Below are 18890 nucleotides of genomic sequence, written 5' to 3' on the forward strand. Positions count from 1 at the left end.
AACCTCAGACCCTCAACTGCACAGAGATCTGGGGTCAAGGCAACCTGTTTTTTATTTGTTTCCACCATAGGAGAGAAAGTCAAAATAACACACACACACACACACACATACACACACACACACACAGACACACACACACACACACACACACACACACACAATAGCTTCAGAGATTCAGGAGCCGTGTTCACGTTCCATTTACTCTGAGAAATCATTACAGGGCAGAGACGCTGTTAACTAATAATTCAGGCTTGGTAACCTTCACTCAGCCATGATTAAGGAACTTGTGCTGAGTGTCATGGGGCTAGCACGGGGTTTTGAACACTGATAGCAGGATCTGCTTACACCATCCATCTTTCCCTTGCTACAGTGCCCTTAACTAATAATTCCAGGTGGTCAGACTTCAAATGGAGCGTTGGGGCAGGGGATGTGGGAGGGTAGCACCAGGGCAAACTCTTGATGGCTATAAAAATGATTTTTATTGCAAACCGTCTTCAGATGGGTGATGTTCATTTAGTTTTAATGTACAGGCACTATCCTGATGCTTCCAAGGGCATCAAAACTTGTTCCAGGGCAGTTCACACCTGCTGTGCTAGAGACCAGGGCAAGTGTGAGTTTCATGGCTGTATCCCTTCCCATTGCCCTCAGGATGGAAGGCTAGACTCCAAGCCTGGCAGTACCACTGAAGATCACTGTTGGTCTATGCTGCTTGAGCCCCTCCACCCCCACCCCCCTGCAATGATGCCTAATGGAAGTAGTATAGCTCAGATCAACAAACTTTCCCATGGCTTCTTTGGGGACAAGCCAATTTGGCCCGTTGCATCTAATGAAACAGAAACTTCCCCAGAGGGTGTTGAGCTTGGGGAACCAGCAAATCTTCCTGTCATGCTGATGAAGGAGGGTGGCCGCATCAGTGTTGCCGGAAAGATTGCCAGAAATACAAACCCCACACCCTCTATTGGAACCAGAAGTGGATACCAGCCATCAGTGCTCCCCCAGTCCTCCTTGATGCAGGATTTGACAGTCTGAAGATGGGGAGACTTAGGTTAGGTCACAGAAGACAGTAAGAAGATGCTTTCATTCCAGTCTCTCTCTAGGGCTGAGAGCAGCAGTAACAGGCAGATAAGTCCAGACTTCAGAGACTGGGGCAGCCTCCACCAGAGGAGTCCAGTGCATCTGGATTGAGATAAAAAGTGAAGAATCAACAGGCTGAGTTTTCAGAACCAAAGGGAAGCTAGACTTTTCTGTGAGCCACTAGGAAGCTGAGGAGTTTGGTGGAAGTGACAGCACCGTTAGAAAGCAGAACTGGGAAATGTGCTTCATAGCCAGACCTGTGGTGGCACCTCAGGAAACTGCATAGCCCACTCTAGCAGAAGTCAGATGAGACTGATGTCTGACTTCATTCTACAGCACAGGGTCTGGGGACCCACAAACTGTTTTGTGTGGTGGAAGCCAGCTTTTCACTGTAGGGAAGCCACATCCCCCTTCTTAGAGCAAGGCAGACTAGCTTACCCAGTCTCAGAAGAGAATACATCTTTGAGCCTCTTTCTTGCACTGACAGGTTGTAACTTACTATGTTAAGAGGACGGTCACATGGTCATTGTAGACACGAGGTTCACTGTGCCGACACGGATGAGCTTAAGGGAACGACGATGTCTGAGTCAAACCTGAGTGAGGGAAGAGAAAAGAAGCAAACTTTGGAGGAGGCTTGAACTTGCCATGAAAACCTAGGCTATTTAAGAACTTGGATTCTGAAGAGGCCCCACACAGCAGCCGGGAAGTGGTTTTACAATTCAACTGCGTTTGGGTGTCTGCCAAGAAGGAGGTGGCACATTTGTGTCAAGGACCCAGAGGATTAGCAGCTTAGCAAGCAGCTTCCCAGGAGGCAGGCCAGCCTAGCCCATGGAGTTGCTACACTGAGGAGACAGCCCAGGGCAGAGATCCGACCAGTAGTGTTAGGACTGAAGCGGTTCCTATCCTGTGGGCCGGACTGCACCAGTTAAGAAGTCAAAGAGCTTTTCACCAGCCCACTAGGCATATCTGTAAGAAAACACCCCAGATGTGAACTACAGAGTGCTGCCTGGCAAGGGACAGTGACATCTGGGAAAGGAGGTCACCTTGTCATACAGATAGGTGGGTCTTCTGCTTCTACTCCTTGGGTGGAGATATGCACAGCTGTGGTTTGAGTGGGCCCATGGACACTTATGAGAAGTGCACGGGATGCCGGCAAAGGAGGCAGGTCCAGGGAAGCAGGGACTGAAAGGTAGGGCTCTGTGACTGAGGGCTGCAGCTGCAAGTCTGGCTTGTGGTGCCATGGATTCTCCTCACTGTATCCTTCCCATGCCGTGGTGACCCTGTGTGCCCACCAAGCCAGTGGGAACCTCACTGGGCAACTGGCTGAGAACACAAGGAAGAATGAATATGTCTGGTGTTGTGCCGTAAGGTGTGGGGGAAGAGGGTGCCTCTGCAGGCCCATACTGAGACATCCCTTCCCCCTGAGTTACTAGCCATATGTCTTAGTTAGGGTTTTACTGCTGTGAACAGACACCATGACCAAGGCAAGTCTTATAAAAAACAACATTTAATTGGGGCTGGCTTACAGGTTCAGAGGTTCAGTCTATTATCATCAAGGTGGGAGCATGGCAGTATCCAGGCAGGCATGGCGCAGGAGGAGCTGAGAGTTCTATGTCTTCATCCAAAGGCTGCTAGTGGAAGACTGACTTCCAGGCAACTAGGGTGAGGATCTTATGCCCACAACCACAGTGACACAACCATTCCAACCAGGTCACACCTATTCCAACAAGGCCACACCTCCAGATGGTGCCACTCCCTGGTTCAAGGATATACAAACCATCACACCATATGAAGGAATAGTACAGAATAGAGTTTATTCAAGGCATGAGGAGGGGAATTCAGAGAGATGCAGAGAGAGAGAGAGAGAGAGAGAGAGAGAGAGAGAGAGAGAGAGAGAGAGAGAGAGAGGCTGGCCATGAGCAAGAGGAGAGAGAGAGTGAGGGGAAGGGAATGGGGAGAGAGGAGGAAGAGGGCAAGGGAGCAGGAGCAAGAAAAGAGAGCAAGAGCAAGGGGAGAGGGCAAACTGTCCCTTTTTATAGTGAGCCAGGTACACCTGACTGTTGCCAGGTAACTGGTCAGAGCCTAGTTGAAATGCCAACACTGTGTTGCTGGGCTACTTTGCTTGGATTCCGAAGGACAGGTCTATGGAGGGGCTAGACTGCAGGTGAAGGCTCATCAGGAGTCAACCATAGGGTAGCTAAGAAAGAATAGTCTAACCTAATAATTGCTACCATGGGCCAAAGAGCCCTGATCCTGTGGGTCAGGGTAGCTGGAAGAGGCTACCCTGACCCGTCATGAGTAGAGAGACCTTGCAGGTGGATGACAGACAGTGCACCAGGGAGGGACAAGATGACCTCAGGATTTGATAGCTGCAAGTGTTTTTACTGTCAACATTTTCCAATGTTAAAAATGTTGGTGATGATGATAGAGTTGCTGGTGGTAAGGTAGCAGGTGCTCTAAAGTTCACTTTAAGGATTTTAAATGTGTATAGCTGTGTGCCTGTCTATGTGTATATGTGTACACATGAGTGCAGTACTAACACAGGCCAGAAGAGGGAGAGAGCTGGAGTTATAGATTGTTTTTGAGTTGCCCAACATGGACATTGGGAACTGAACTTGAGTTATTGACAAGAGCAGCAAGTGTTCTTAACCACTGAGCCATCGCGGTAGTACCTTGTTAGATTCACCTTAACAAGGGTGTGTTTTAGACGCTGCATATCAAGGTTCTCTAGAGAAACAGATCTCATATGGTCCAGCTAGCCCAACAATATCTGTGTCCTGATAGGAATCCTAGGGATGTAGGCTCTAATGCCAGTGAAGGAATAAACTAGCCAGCAAGAGTGAGGCCAAGCAGGAAAAGAGTCAGAACTTCCTTGCTTCATCCATGTCCAGAAGGTGTGCCCAGATATACAATTGATCTTCTCACCTCCAAAGATCTGGATTTAAGGTAGCGCTTCCAATTTCAAACAATCCAGAATTAGGGTGGGTCTTCTCATCCTGAGTGATCCAAACAAGAAAATTCCCTCACACATGTATCTGGCTGTTTCTGTTAATTCCAGATGTTGTCAAGTTGACAACCAAGAACAGCCACCACACTCACCAGGCTGACAGGCTCAGGGGGGCAGAGGGGTGCTCCCCAGTAACCTGGCATCAGCACTTCTGATTTGATAACTATTTTAGGGGCTAGTATAGGTGTCAGAGGACACACTGCAGCCTCCCCTCATCTGTGTGACAATCACAGATGTCTCCCAGGCACTTACACTGTCTCCGGGCGGGTGTGTGTGTGTGTGTGTGTAAAATGGTCCTGTTGGGAGTCTGTGCTGAGTGCCCTGTTTATAATCCACCCATAAGCTTTCAGCAGCACAGTGGCATGATGGTATGCCCTCCCCTCCAGAGGCTCTCAGGACCTGCTCATGAGTAGCCAGGTACGTTTGCGAAGCCATCACTCATGCAGACATGAGGGCATCAGGAATACCCCATCCTGTGTACACAGGCTGCCGAGGAAGACACAGCTCCACCCAGGAAAGCCGAAGCCATTGGTGCCAAAGGAGTTCCCCTCACCAGTTTGTTCTTACAGGCGCAACCTTTGCTCCTCCAGGAAATTTGACCACACGGGTGTCTAAACTCGGAAACTAAGTTCCTCACCATCAAAACCTTTCTGAATTTCAAAATAACAATCATGTCCAGGTGGCTGGGCAGCTCCTCCCTGTGGTCCAGGACTGAGGCTTTAATATGGTGCCTGGCCTATGATAGGAATGTGTAACTTAGGATTTCATAGCAAGACAAAGGAAGCCTATGAATCTCTAAAGTCTTCATGGCTGTTTCCAAGCTGGGGCTGTGGACTAAGCAGTCCAGGCCATTATAGAACCCTCGCTGAACAACAGTCTGTGGGTGAGCCTGAGGAGGACCCCCGACCCCACTCCTGCCGTCACCCATGAGCCTTTAGGGCCCATCCACACCTGTAAGTCCCTCAAAGATTGATCTGTGTGTAGGACTTCAAGGCTTTTACCAGTTAAAATATGGGCAAACTATCAGGGTCAGGTCACAAAGCTTCAGGTGCAGAAATTTATAGGCGCTCGCTGCTTGAAGAGTAGGTGTTGGTAAATATTTGCTTCCTCCTCTTCCCATTTCATCTTTTCTGCTTGCCTAACTCTGGTGATCTGTGTGGGGTAAACGCTCTTCTTTATAGGGTCGCCAGTGGCCTGTAGCCACGTGGTCCAAACTAGCCAATCAGTGTGTCCCATTGCTGTAGTCTCCAGTGATTGGTCCAGGGGGTGTGCATGTGACTTGACAACGCATCATATTTTTTCCTCTCTCTAATCTCTGGCTCTAGAAGGACCTTGGAGCTGTGGGCCAGCCTCGGCTCCTTTGTGGGCACATCCTCTTGAACTGCCGGGACATCAGGGTGCAGAAGTAGGTGCTGGTGCTGGTGCTGATGTGGACTCTTGCCTCCAGCGTTGCTTGAAGCTCTGTGTTTTGCTTTGTTTTGAATTCTCAATTTCACACACTGACATCCCCTTAATTCTCTTAAAGTTAGTTTATGTTTTTGTCATTAATTAGATCCTAACCTGTTATTTTCCTCTTCCCTTCTTCCCTCTCTCCCCTTTCTTCTCATCTTTGCTTCCTCCCAGCATCCTGAGTCTCTCACCGTACCTAGCCCAGCTCACATTCTGGCCTCATCTTTCCATCCCCAGCTCACTGAGACTCGAGTACAGGTCATTTAAAATGCTGGCTGACAGCTCATTTCAAGACTTGTAGGCATAGCGTTCTGTACACACAGCGACGGACAAAGGCACACTCCCTGTTTTGATCAGAGGATCTGACAACTCACAGCCCGAGTCCACCCGCCGCCTCCTGTTGGCTGAGCTCACTCGTTTCCTTTGTGTGTGCACACGCTGTCACAGATCCATGAGGGCTTGCCTTTGCAGCAGTGTGTCTTGGCCTTGTCTCTGGTTTCTACCTGTGGCTGCCTAGCTATGGTGCTCAGAGTCTATCTGACTGAGACCAGCATCACAATACCACAGATGGGGTGAGCATGGCCCTCATTCACTGCTGGTCCTCTTTTGGGTCCGGCACCACAGGAGTCCCTTGGGCAATCACAGGCTTAGGATATTGTTTGTCTCCTGAGGTCTGTGGAGCAGCGTACTCTGTCTGTGGTACTTGTGGATATCGTGTGGCTGGGATGAATCAGTCCTCTCTGTTTGAACCACATGGGGCACTTTCGTGGCTCCAGGAGCCCGTCCACCCTGAGTCTTTGATGGGCTCAATCAGCAGTGTTCATTCTTGAGATAAGTCACCAGGCAGTGGCCTAGATCCTAGTAATAAGCCCCACCTCCTTGGTCTTTGTAAGTAGATGCTCATGTGTAGTTGCTAGGTTTAAGACCTTGTTGCAGGATATGTGATCACACTATGAAACCCAAGATTGTGTTGTATACTGAAAGACAGACAAACAAATAAAAAACAAAACAAACAAACAAACAAACGTTTCTAGTCGTGGTGTGTCTCAGTCCTTAGCATACACCTTTAATCCAAAACAAAATAGGTAAAGTTAGTTTGTAGACAGAAACATTCATGTTTGAAAGTGATCTCTAATTGAGTGGCAGACAAGTGATGAATCAGAGAGAGAAAGATTTGACAGAATAGGTATGCCCAACTCTCAAGAGAAGAGAGAGGAAAGGGAAGCTACTTAAGGGAGTAGTGCAGAGGGAGAGGGGGAGGGCAGGGGAGAGAGAGAGAGGGAAAGGGGGAGAGGGAGAGGGAGAGAAAGAGAGGAAGAGGAAGAGGAGGAGGAGGAGAAGGAAGAGGAAGAGGAGGAGGAAGAGGAGAAGGAGGAGGAGGCAACTGCGGTAGTTTTACCAGGACAGTAATACAGAGAGACAACATTCTAGGCCTAGATTAGATTGTACCGAGGCTAGAAGCTTCCAGGACTAGGCCTGGGTTAGAAGACTGAAGCAGTGAGTCTCAAAGACAACAATTGGAGCAGGACAATTCAATATACTTTTACAAGGCCTGCTGCCTGTCTAATAACAGTAATGACTACAGCTGTGACAGAGCACAGAGACCTACCCTGTCACCAGAGCACTGCACCCTCCTCTCCTGTCTCCTGTCCACCCATGCAGCACCTTCAAGGACCTGGCTATGCCAGTGCAATGCAAATGCTGTTAGTCCCTTCATTTATTGCTGAAAATCACTTTTCCTTTGAAATAAAAATGTTTATATGTGATACGAGAGGGACTAGGACTAACTATGAACATGCTGGGTAAGTACTCTGCCACTGAGCAATTATTTTAAGTAATTATTTTAAATGCTTTTTAAAATTGTATATCTATGGGTGTTTTGCCTGCATGTGTATCTATGTACCACTTGTGTGCCTAGTAACCTAGGCTGCCAGAAGAAATACCTGATCCCCTGGAACTGAAGCCACAGATGGTTGTAAGCTGTCATGTGGGTGCTGGGAGCCAAACCCGGGTCCTCCAGAAAGACCTCTTTTGGACTTTCTATTTTGAAACAGGATCCCACTAAGTTGTCCTGATGGTGTCATCCTCCTTCTTCAGTCTCCCCAGTAGTTCAGATGACAGGCCAGCACCACCAGGCTCAGCTGGAAAAGGCAGCTTTGTTAGGCAGACCTCTCAATCTCTTCTCAACAAAAGCACCGGGTACAGTCCTGAAGGCTCCACAGCCCGCCCACCCCCACAAACCCCAGCACCACAGCCGAGGACCAAGTAAGTGTTCAAACACACAAGCCCTCGGGGAGCATTTCACACCCAGACTATAACTGCTAACAATAAAAACGTTAGGGGAATATGAGAATATATTTTTATATGTTTCTAGTTTTGTCAAAGCCTAAAATGTCTGTATGAGTATAAACGACTAGGAAGAAGTTCCATGAAACGTGTAAGGTGCTGCTGCTCAGTGCTCAGATTCTCTGGTGCTGTTGCCCAGTGCTCAGATTCTCTGGTGCTGTTGCTCAGTGCTCTAATTCTCCTTCATGATCTTCTATAATTTTCCACTCTGTGTGTCCTCCAAGAACGTATGCCATCATCAGAACCTTCTAGAAAGTTATACGAGACTCAGACTTGCTCAGGCATGCCAGAATCATTGTGCATGTACCACAGCATCCCACACCCATCACACACTAGTCTGCAGGCTGTGGAAGACTTAGGAGTCTGTCCCCTGTGGCTTCTCTGGCTTCTCTCTGGGATCAACAGTAGAAAGTCTGCTTGGTGTCCGCTCCTCTCTTCAGAAGTATTTTGCTAATGAACCATTGTGGACAAGTTTCCATTAAACAAAACAAAACAACAACAACAATAACAACAACAACAACAACAACAAAACTATATTATGGTGGTGCAAGCTACTTGGAAGGTTGAGGAAGGAGGATTACAAGTTCAAGGCCAAGCTGAGTCACTTAGTGAGAAACTATCTCACTGTTTTAAAAAAAGATAATTTTCATGTGTTTTGCCTGTATGTATGTCTGTGAACCACCATGGCTATCTCTATGTCTGGTTCCTGTAGAGGCCTAAAGAGGCTGTCAGATCCCTGTGACTGGAGTTACAAGTGGTGGTGAGCCACCGTGTAGGTGCTGGGAATTGGTGCTTGTCTTGTGTGTAAGAGACCCTCAGTTCTATGCCACATACTGAACCAGGTGTAGAATGTGGGGTCAGTGCTCTGCCTGCATGTGGGGTCATTCATCCTGCTACAGTAGCTGCTGAGGTGGCTGACAGCCCTGGGCAGGGACCCAATGGAACCCCGGCATCATGGTAATATATGTGAAAGCTGTATGCACCCGTTTGACCCTGCAGAGTCTGTCCTCTTGTTGACGGGCTCTGTGACCAACAAGACAAGATCACACTCCTCATCTTCAAGGCTGCTGCTTCTGGTGACAGCCCTGGTCAAGAGGTATAACCCAGACTTACCTTTAAAGTCTGTGTCCACAGACACCCAAGAGCAGGGACCTGTTTGCCCTGCTCTGGACTCAATCCCCAGAGCTTTTTCCTTGCTGTGTGACTTTGAACAGGTTACTCAACTTCTCTGTGTCCAGGACTTCTCATTTATAGGGTGAGAATGGTACTTAAAGGGTGTGCCTCGGCCACACAGGGGTCTCATGGGAGTGTGTGCTTGCAGTGGACCGATCATTCTAAGCCCCATCCAGCTGTTTACCTTGGCTGTTGAAATTAATGTGGTTAGAGCCCAGTGTCTCCATCTCCCATATGTGGACTCTGCTACGTCCTGGCTTATCAATGGCTTTCCTGTCTTGAACCTTATACTCTCCTCCTGCCTGCTGATCTGGCTCTGTCGTGAGGTCCTCCACCAGCCACCCCTCCATGGCTCACTTCCTCCAGATCACTCTGTGTCTGGGGAGGATGGTGGGTGGTTTCCTCACCGTCACGCTGACCCAGCAGGAAGCTGTGGGCTTCGTTCACATCCGACTGTCAGCTACACAGCATTGCTGCACCCTATGTCTTGTGTAATGGAAGTGGACCTCAGCACCCAGCGCCACCGAGTCAAACTAGGCTCTGCAGTGACCCCACACTGACACCGTGGGGTCAAGTTTCTTCAGGCCGTGAAAGCACGAGTCTGCTCTACAAACAACCGGACTGATGTCGACATTGCAATGTGATGCAGAAGCCATTTGATACCTTTAAAAAAAAAAAGAAACGGGAAATGGAGTTTTCGTGTCTGCTGGTGCTGAAAATGGAGGATAATGACAGAATTATTAAAAACTGTCTTCTCTGCCTCAGACTAATTGCTTATGGTCCATGAGGCTGACTCTGGAATCCAGATGGGAAGCGCTGGATCCCAGGCCCGGGAGACAGGTGTTGGAAGGCCTCAAAGCCAGAGCCACAGATGTGTGGGATCTGGAGCTCCTTAGGTTCGGGATAGACCCTGTTCTTGGTGGGTCAGTTGTTACATTTGCAGGAAAGCCTGGATGGTGACAGCCCTGCAATTTGAAGATGGAACTGTGAGGCCCATGGTGGCTCTACAGTCCTGGGGTCGGTTGGGCTGAGGAAGGGAAGTGGATTTGTCTCTTGCAGGGCTTCTTCAGAGCCTTGAGTAAGATGGTGATGAGAGTTTGTATCAAACAGTGTTGGGAGCTTTCCCCTGGTACACATATGAGAAGGGGAATTGAGGCTTAGAGACAGCTCAGTCAGAGGGTCCCGAGGCATCAGATCTCCACCCCGGCCTATATGCTTCCTCCACTATCCTCTGATGGCTTGGGGAGGCCCCAGAAGAACCAAGCCACAACCTCCTGGGTGTGAAAGATGGAAGCTCTGAATGGCAGAATGGTTGCTAGTGCTCAAAGATGATTTGCTGAAGTGTCTTCTATCTGTCTGGTGGAGTCTCAGGCTGAGATGACTAGGGCCCTGTGCCAGTTGTGAGGTTATGGGTAAAGTACGCCCCGAAATTTCCCGTTGCAGAGGCTCAAAGGTGAGCTGCATCACTCTGTAGCTGTGTGATTTTTTTGGAAATTGTACTCAAACTTTCTGTGTCTAAATCATCCAGACTCATGGGTTTAATATTGAGTGTAATTTCAGTTAATAGATACAAAATATGGGAAAATCTTAAGACTTTGAGCCAAGTTATAAATATCTCTACTGCACATGAGTAGAGTTTAGAGTCTATTCCACTTCATGTTGATTGACAGGTCAGCCAGATGGACCCTGTTGTAGACAGAGAGGATAGTGAGTCTTTCCTAGAAAGAAAAGGCAGAGGAGTGGTGGTAAGCTTCTCCAGTGCAATTCAACCAGTGACCAGCAGATGGCAGAAGCAAGCCAGGAACCGAGCCTGGCCCTGCCCAGGTGCTTAGAGAAATTCTGTCTGGAGCTTTGTGAAGATTAGCTTTGTCAACTTGATACATCCTAGAATCATCAGGGAAAAGAGTCCCAAAGAGGAATTGTCTTGGTCAGGCTGGTCTGTGAGCATGTCTGTGGGGGATCGTCTTGGTTACATTAATTAATGTGGGAAGACCTACCCAGTGTGGGCTGCACCATTTTCCAGGCAGGGGCTCCGGGGCTAAGAGTCAAGAATGCTAGAGCATTTAGCAAGCATTTCCCTCTGATCGTGCCTGTGGATCTGAGGTGACCGGTGCTTCTGCCTTGGCTTCCCCACAATGAGGGGATGTAACCTGAAATTGTGAGCTAAAATTAACATTAACATTCCCCGTAAGCTGTTTTAAAAAGATTGACTTATTTTATGTGTACGGCTGTTTTGCCTGCATGTATGGTTGTGCATCTTGAGTTGGTCTGGTGCCTGAGGCCTGATGAGGGCTCTGGATTCCCTGGGGCCTGAGCCTTCAAGTGAGTGTAGGAATTGAACCCAAGTGCCCCAGGAAAATAGCCAGTGTTTTCATATACTAAGCCATGTCTTTAACACCCCCACCCCAGCTTGCTTTTTTGTTAATAGCTCTATCACAGCAAAAGAAACCAAATGAGAACAACTGTATGGAAACCTCCCGTATAAGAGCCATCTTTCATTCAGAAAGGGCCCTGGTCTGGAGAGCTCACTACCAGGTGGGTCGACTCCTACACTGATAAAACATTTGTCAGATCGCTCTGTGTAAGACTAGAGTTCCCTCTCTGGGCTCTGAATGTGGACATGTGTTTGTTTTATGCCTCGTGGTCAGGGATGGGGGTGGGGACAGCATGTGCCTGGCTAATGTAGCATTCCTGAATCCAAGTGTCCAGTGAGCGGCTATCTGCCAGGCACTTTGCTCTCTTCCAAGAGGACACAGCATAAGGGTCACTGGGGTTTGCATTGCAATCAGGTAGAAAGAAAACATCTAATAGGTGGGTAAGCAAGGCAAGGTAGAGTGGACAGGTGCCCGGTGCAAGAAAGCAAATATGGAGAGACTGTGGGGGAGCATCTGCAGGAGCAGGGAAGGCTGAGGCCTGGCTCCTGGCATCTGTGGGAGCAGGGAAGGCTGAGGCCTGGCTCCTGGAGGAGCTGTGGAGAACTCCACAAGCAGAGGGAGGGCCTGGGCTCATATAGACAGCTGGAGCTCCTCATGTTCATGAACGAGAGCAGAGGATAGGTAGCTGACCAGAAAATCTGGCCTAGGAGGGACAAGGGGGTGTAGGTGCCAATCTGCCCTGTAAACAGGGCAGGCAGGGGAGTCCTGTCTACAGAGAATGGGAGTCACTCAGTAGTTAGACAGAGCCATTTCACATGTCTCAGTCCGTGCAGGTTTGGCTCTGAAGACCTCTTTTTTTCTGAGTGGCCTCTTGTAGGAGGACTTCATTCCCTAGGGTGGCTTGGAATACACAGAGGGTTCCATGTGCTTCCACTGACACCACTGTTCCCTGCACACGCCTGGCCCTTGTGAAGTTGCACACCTGACTCCAGGGTCTCCCAGGGAAGCTGGGGGCAGACAGAATTGCAGGCATCTCCATCTCCCTGCCTCCAGCTTGTTCTGGCTCCTCCCTGGGGCAGGTTTGAAAGCCCAGACACGTCCTCCACATCCAAGCAAATAGTCACACTGACAATTCCTCCCGGGCTCAGGTTCAAGTCCTCATTAAGCTGTTAAGTGGGTGGGGATTTCACTTCCTTCTAGTGGCCCCTGCTTCGTGCCTTGGAACTCAGAGCAGCTGTTGAAGCTCACGGCAGCTGTCAGCAGTTCAGAGCTGAGGCCTCGTCTTGGGTGGAAGTGGGGAAGAGGAGTGAAGAAAAGCTGCGAGGGCCGGGATGAAGTGGGATGAGGCCAGGGGAGGGCAGGGATGGAGTGGGGTGAGGCCAGGGGAGGGCAGAGCAGAAGACTGTACATGGCCAGTGGACAGGGACTGGGTGTTCAAGCAAGGAATTGCCACAGACACTGGTTTCCTGCTTGGGTGGCTCTTTCAGGCCATTTTACACACACACACACACAAAGACATGTATCTGAGCATATACATCATGATACACATATGTATGTACACATATATGCACATGCGTATACATAGGTATACATTTGCATGTACACTCATGCCTGCATATACACACAACACATATATACACATACATGTGTGCATAGGTATATGATGATGTCATATATGCATACTCATGCATACATATACACAGATACAAGGCTAGAGCTATTGCCCAGCATTATAGTGCTTACTTGCCTCATATCTGTAAGGCTCTGGGTTCCATTCCCCAGCACTAAAAACAAACCCATGTGAATGATCATGTATATCTTATCTACAGCTATGCTTGCTACATACATGTGTGTGCACACATGTCTGTGTGTATATGGATGTGCATACTCATAGACCTATCACATGTCCTCATCTATCTCTGCTGTATACAATTATATAGCACAGACTTGGCACTCATGCAGTGTGCCTGCACACAACTGTACAGATCCATAAAGATACATACATGTTTGTGGATTTGCATGCTTTAGTACATACATTTGCATACACACACACACACACACACACACACACACACACACACACACAGCTACAGAATGCCCCCAATACTCACTGTTACAGCATACATACACACACACAGACACACAGACTCTCTCTTTCTCTCTCTCTCTCTCTCTCTCTCTCTCTCTCTCTCTCTCTCTCTCTCTCTCTTTCTCTCTCTCTGCTACAGTTTGAATATATATGTTTCTCCACGATTAGTACCTTGCAGCCTAGACCTTGATGTGACAGTATTACAAAGTGGGCCTGAGGGGGCAGTTAAGTCAGGAAGTTAGAGCCCTTACCAACAGGATCAATAACAGGTGAGCAGGAGGGAACTGGCTTAGACCCTTCCGTGGTCCACCTTCTGACATGTGCAGACACAGAACTGAGGAAGCAGGCACAAAAGCCATCTTGGATGATGGAGGCACTGGCTTCAGCTTCCAACCTTCAGAACTGTGATATGTATGCTTCTACATTCATTATGTGTCTATTTTATTATAGCAGCATGAACAACCAAGACATGATCTACATACTCATATTTATACATGTACATGCACACACATACAAATACACACAATTACACACACACCTGTATCCATGTATACATACACATATATGAATACATATCTATATGTACACATATACACATGCCTACTCACATGCACTCACATATATACATAACATATACACAGACACACATATACACATATTCATACAAATTTGCACATACACATACATATACAGATCTACATGCACAAATACATGTATGTGTATATATATACTCATGAACACATACACACATGTACTCTCATATACATGTACACATATATATTGCATGCATACAGACATGCATGAACACAAATACATATATGTTCGCGTATACATGTGCATACACATATACATGCAAACACACTGTCTTAGGGTTTCTATTGCTGTGAAGAGACACCACGACCGCAACTCTTATAAAGGAAAACATTTCACAGGGGCTAGCTTACTATTCTGATGTTTAGTCCATTATCATCATGGCAGGAAACATCATAGCATTCAGACATACATGGTGCTGAAAAAGAAACAGAGTTCTACAGCCAGACTGACAAGCAGCAGAAAGACAGTGAGCTGCTGGACAGGGCTTGAGCTTCTGACATCTCAAAACCCACTCCCAGTGGACTTTCTCCAACAACGCTACCCCTCCTAATAGTGCCATTCCCGATGGGCCTATAAGAGCCATTTTCATTCAAACCACCACACATGCATGCTCACATATATGTGTACTCATGCACACATTCTCATATACACATCTGAAAATGTGCATATACCCACATTTTACACATACCCATATATACACACTCCTGTACATACACACACACACACACACAGATACACACATGCATGCTCAAATATCTCCTCTTTGCCATCTTCATGTATTTGCTGATGGCTATGTGTGTAGTAGATGCGTGTTTACCCTCTCATTGCAGCACCCAAAGTAGATACTGAGACAAGGATTCAAGGGCAGGTGGTTAGTGTGGGCTGTGGCCTGGGAAGTGCTATTGTAAGACAGAACCCATGAGAATATGCAAACCCAGAGTTCAGTTCCTTGAGAGGCAGTAGACTGAAAGAGGCGGCATCCACACGTGTCAGGACCAATGCCTGAGGACAGGGAATTGATGCTTGCTTGATCCGTGTCACTCTGGGTAGGATATCCATGATACTTGTGAATTTCCCAGCATGAGACACTGAGTACCAACAGGCAGAAGGCTGGGATCTCTGTGGGCTGCTGGTGGCTGCAGGTAGGCACAGGGGTGGCCTCCTTCATCTCTCTACAGTCCCGTAGAAGAGAAAGAAGCAAGGTTTGGGCTGGTGCAGAGGCATGTATGATCTCACATGTGAAGGCATGTATGATCTCACATGTGAGGAGCAGGCAGAGCTGGATTGGAATGACCAAACGATGACCCTTCGCTAGGTCTGTGGTTTCAGTTGCCAGGAAGGCTGAGACAAAGGCATGGTGAGTTTCAAATCAAAGGTACAAAGAGGGCTGGAGATATAGCTCAGTAACAAAGCAAGTGGTTCTAAATTCAGTTCCCAGTACTGAAAAAAAAAAAAAGAATAAAATTAAGTAAAAAACAAGTCTCACTGGAGACCTGAATGTATGAGCTCCATCTAGGCAGGGCTTTATCAGTTGGGCGTGGTGATGGGAGGTGGTTAGGACCTGCTTTAGGCACAAAGGACATTCATTAAGTGAAAGCTAGGGTAAAGACCTGGGCAGTCGAGCAGATCCACTCTGTCCTGAGAATGCACAGGGATACCGTCAGCTCCCTGTGGCTCCATTACTCATCTACACTGAAAAGTCAGGCAGAAAATTCATTCATGACTCCCCAAGCTAAGATCTGGCTGTGAACCACCTAGAGGAGCACACGAGGGAGCACGTGAGTGGCAAGCTGGGGTGGCAGCAGGGGTGTGTGCTAACACTCGGCTTCCTGTTGTCTGTGGCACACCTTGCAAACCTGGGCTTCGTAGGGGCCCAGATGTCATCCTGGTCCCTTCTGATATGACCTACACCAGGACCTCTGACCTCTTTTATGCCAAGAAGGACAGTCCAGCCACCACAAGTGGCTCCAAGTGATTGCTTCATTCAGACACCCCAGTCCCCTCCTCCTTCCTTGTTCAGCCATTCATGTTACCCAGGACTGTTTCTGGGAGGTGCAAAGACACACGAGACACTCCCAGCCTGCATCTAGCCTGCTTCCATTTTAAGCCCGTGTCTCTTTTGTGTACAGGAAAATCATGATTTGCACCCAATTCCGTTCTGGGCAGTTATGTCCTGTCTTGCGCATTAAGACACTCTCACCCCTGCAAGTTTGCTTGATGCAGACAGAAGACATTTTAAAGGTTTTCATTACACAAAACTCCTCTGTGTGTCACCTGTAAGCATCCCAGTATGCTTTGGTGATGGTTGGGAGCCTCTCTGTGGCTCTTCAGAAGGCAAAGGAAGAGCCTGACTGTGGGCGGAGCCTGTTGTGGGCGGAGCCTGGCTATGGGCGGAGCCTGCTGTGGGAGGAGCCTGGCTGTGGGTCCTCAGACAGCTTGGAACAGCATCATCCTTCTACCACTTTGGAAAAGAGTGTCTGAGAATTTGTTCTCTGAAGGGTTTCTTGCAATGTTTGTGTAACAAAGGTGTCCTTGTCTTGCTAGCAGCCTTAAATTTTCATGTGATCTGAGAATCCTGAAGAATCTGGAACCACAAACCTTTGCCATCTCCAGTCACTACAAGGAACAGGATACACGGGTCCCAGATGCAGTCCAATGTGTCCAGTGAGTAGATGAGAAGACCCAGTCTGGGAGCTTGGGGCTGGAATGCAGCACTCTGCCTCTTGAGTGGTACCAGCCCTGGTGTGTACAACTTGTGATTAATTAGAGTCACGCTGATGGGTTTCTCAGGGCTGGTACTGGAGCCGCGCCTGGGAAGCCTGCGATGCGTCTTGCCAGTGTGCTGGCTGGCTGGCTGGCTGGCCTGTATGGGTTTCTCTGCAGCCTTTCCGAAGCAGAGCAGGCGGAGTGTGAGTACCACTCGTCTTCTGTCCAACTCCACAGAGCGGAACCTGCCAGCCAGCCTCAGCCCTCGTTCTGCCAGAAGATGTGAGGATGGGATGCTTCTGGCCGGAACACAGTGTGTGTGCTCTCTGTGCTGAGCCACAGCTTCCGATCTGGCAGAAACAAGGCAAACGCAATCTGCTGGCTGCCTCCTCGGTGGTCCTCCTTAGGCCTGCCCCGTGCGGCTGCCAGGAGAGTAGCTCAGTGAGGCTGTTAATTAAAACCATGGCGCTCTGGGCAGGGGAAAGTTTAAAACTCTGAAATCATTTTCCCTAATAGAAATTGTGTTTTGGAGGTACTCAGCAAGGTCAGGCCAACCAGGAAAACCCACAAACCACAAAGGAGCTCAAATAGGTTTATTTAATTTGTTTAACTTTGTGCCTGTGGGCAGGGTGGGGAGCAGGCCAAGGGCTGGGGTAGCTGCTCTCATCTCCTGGGCCCAGGGACTGGGGAGAGGGATCTGGGCTCTCAGAGAAACATCTGGAACTGCTGAATAGATAGATGTGTTGAGACTTGCTGATCTGGCAAGGATGAACACAGCTTTGTGGACCATCACCTTGTCAAGCTATCTATAGTCCCATGGCTAGTCTTGGTTGGCAATGCATTTTAAACTGGTGGCTTTCTGGTCAGAGCTGCTTTTGAATGGTGAATGTTGCCTCTTGGACCACCCTGTGCAGACCCCAGAGAAAAGGTGGAGGGACTGAGGTGGGATGTCTGGGTGTCAGTAAGGCTCCAAGTGGGGGCAGGGGATGCACACCTGTGAGGGCACATGCCAGCCTGCCCGCCCTGAGGGTTCCAGGCTATGGGGAAGCTGATTCTCAAGGAGTTCTGAGGTGATCTGTGAAACTATGGCTTCCCAAGAGGCTGAGAGTGGGAGTCCTGTCATTCCTTGGATTGTGGTCCTACTCTGTGTACCCTGAATTGTATCCTCTCTCCTTCCATGGCCAAGTAGAAGCCTAAGAGGAGAGGAGAGGTGTGGAGGGCCTGCAGTGGCTGTGAAGACAGGCTGCCTAGATCCTGCTATAGTGCTGTGACAGTTAACCCACAGCAACTGGAGTGAGTGGCTTTGGACATGAGTCTCTCAGCTTGTCTTCAATGGAGTGGAAAGACCAGCTCTAAATGTGGATGGCGCTATCCCTTGAGCTGAGATCCCAGTCTGGGGAGAAAGGGAGCCAGTGAGCAGCGCACCAACGATCATCCCTCTGCTTCTTGACTATGGATGTGTGACCAGCTGCCTCACACCCCTGCTGCCTAGACTTGCCCCAACCCTTGGCCAAATGGATGGTTTCCTTGCTTATACTGCTGCCTGTTAGAGAATGGTTATAGCAATGAGACATGCAGCTAGCACTGGAATGGCCGAGTGTTGTGGGTTTAGAGTAGATCTGTTCTCTAAGCTGGTTCTGCTCCTCTGCCTTTGAGCTCATGCATGTCCTTGGTCCTGATGTAAGTGGAGCACAGCCTGCCCCATAGAGACTAGAAGTATCTGGGTGCTCTGTTGTCATGTAAACCATGACTCTCCTGGACTCCCATCTCTCTCCTAGACCATCCGCCAGTCCTCCTCCAATTCAGCAGGGAGGGTTCTCATATGCCTGATATATTTTGTATCTGGAATGCCTCCCTCTATATCTCAAGTGCTGAAGGCTTGGTCCCTATCTGTGATGCTGGGGAGCAATAGGAGGTGCAGCCATGCTGGGGTTGGGGGCGGATGTGAGGTTAACAAAGGGTGCCCTTGGCTGGGGTATTAAGATCCCTGCCATTTCTCTTCTCTGGTTTTTGCTTCCTGGCACCATGTGATGTTTAACTCAGCTCTGCCATGTTTCTTGCCGTGATGTTCTGCCTG

At 48.7% G+C, this 18890-nt stretch overlaps 1 long non-coding RNA gene across 3 annotated transcripts; it reads right to left on the reverse strand.

Moving 5' to 3' along the window:
- Window positions 1-456: 456 nt before the first annotated feature.
- Window positions 457-5323, reverse strand: Gm35582. 3 transcript variants are annotated; one of them, XR_375415.4, is made up of 3 exons: window positions 5033-5323; window positions 1574-1667; window positions 457-1176 (listed from the first exon to the last, which is right to left on the reverse strand). It is a non-coding gene; the product is annotated as a predicted gene, 35582 (long non-coding RNA). The 3 variants fall into 3 exon arrangements; XR_375414.3 differs by having other exon boundaries at window positions 5083-5321; XR_867145.1 differs by lacking the exon at window positions 5033-5323 and adding an exon at window positions 4000-4041.
- Between the last annotated feature and the right edge of the window lie 13567 nt (window positions 5324-18890).

The sequence above is a fragment of the Mus musculus genome, chromosome 2 (genome assembly GCF_000001635.26).
Source record: "Mus musculus strain C57BL/6J chromosome 2, GRCm38.p6 C57BL/6J".
Taxonomy (NCBI): domain Eukaryota; kingdom Metazoa; phylum Chordata; class Mammalia; order Rodentia; family Muridae; genus Mus; species Mus musculus.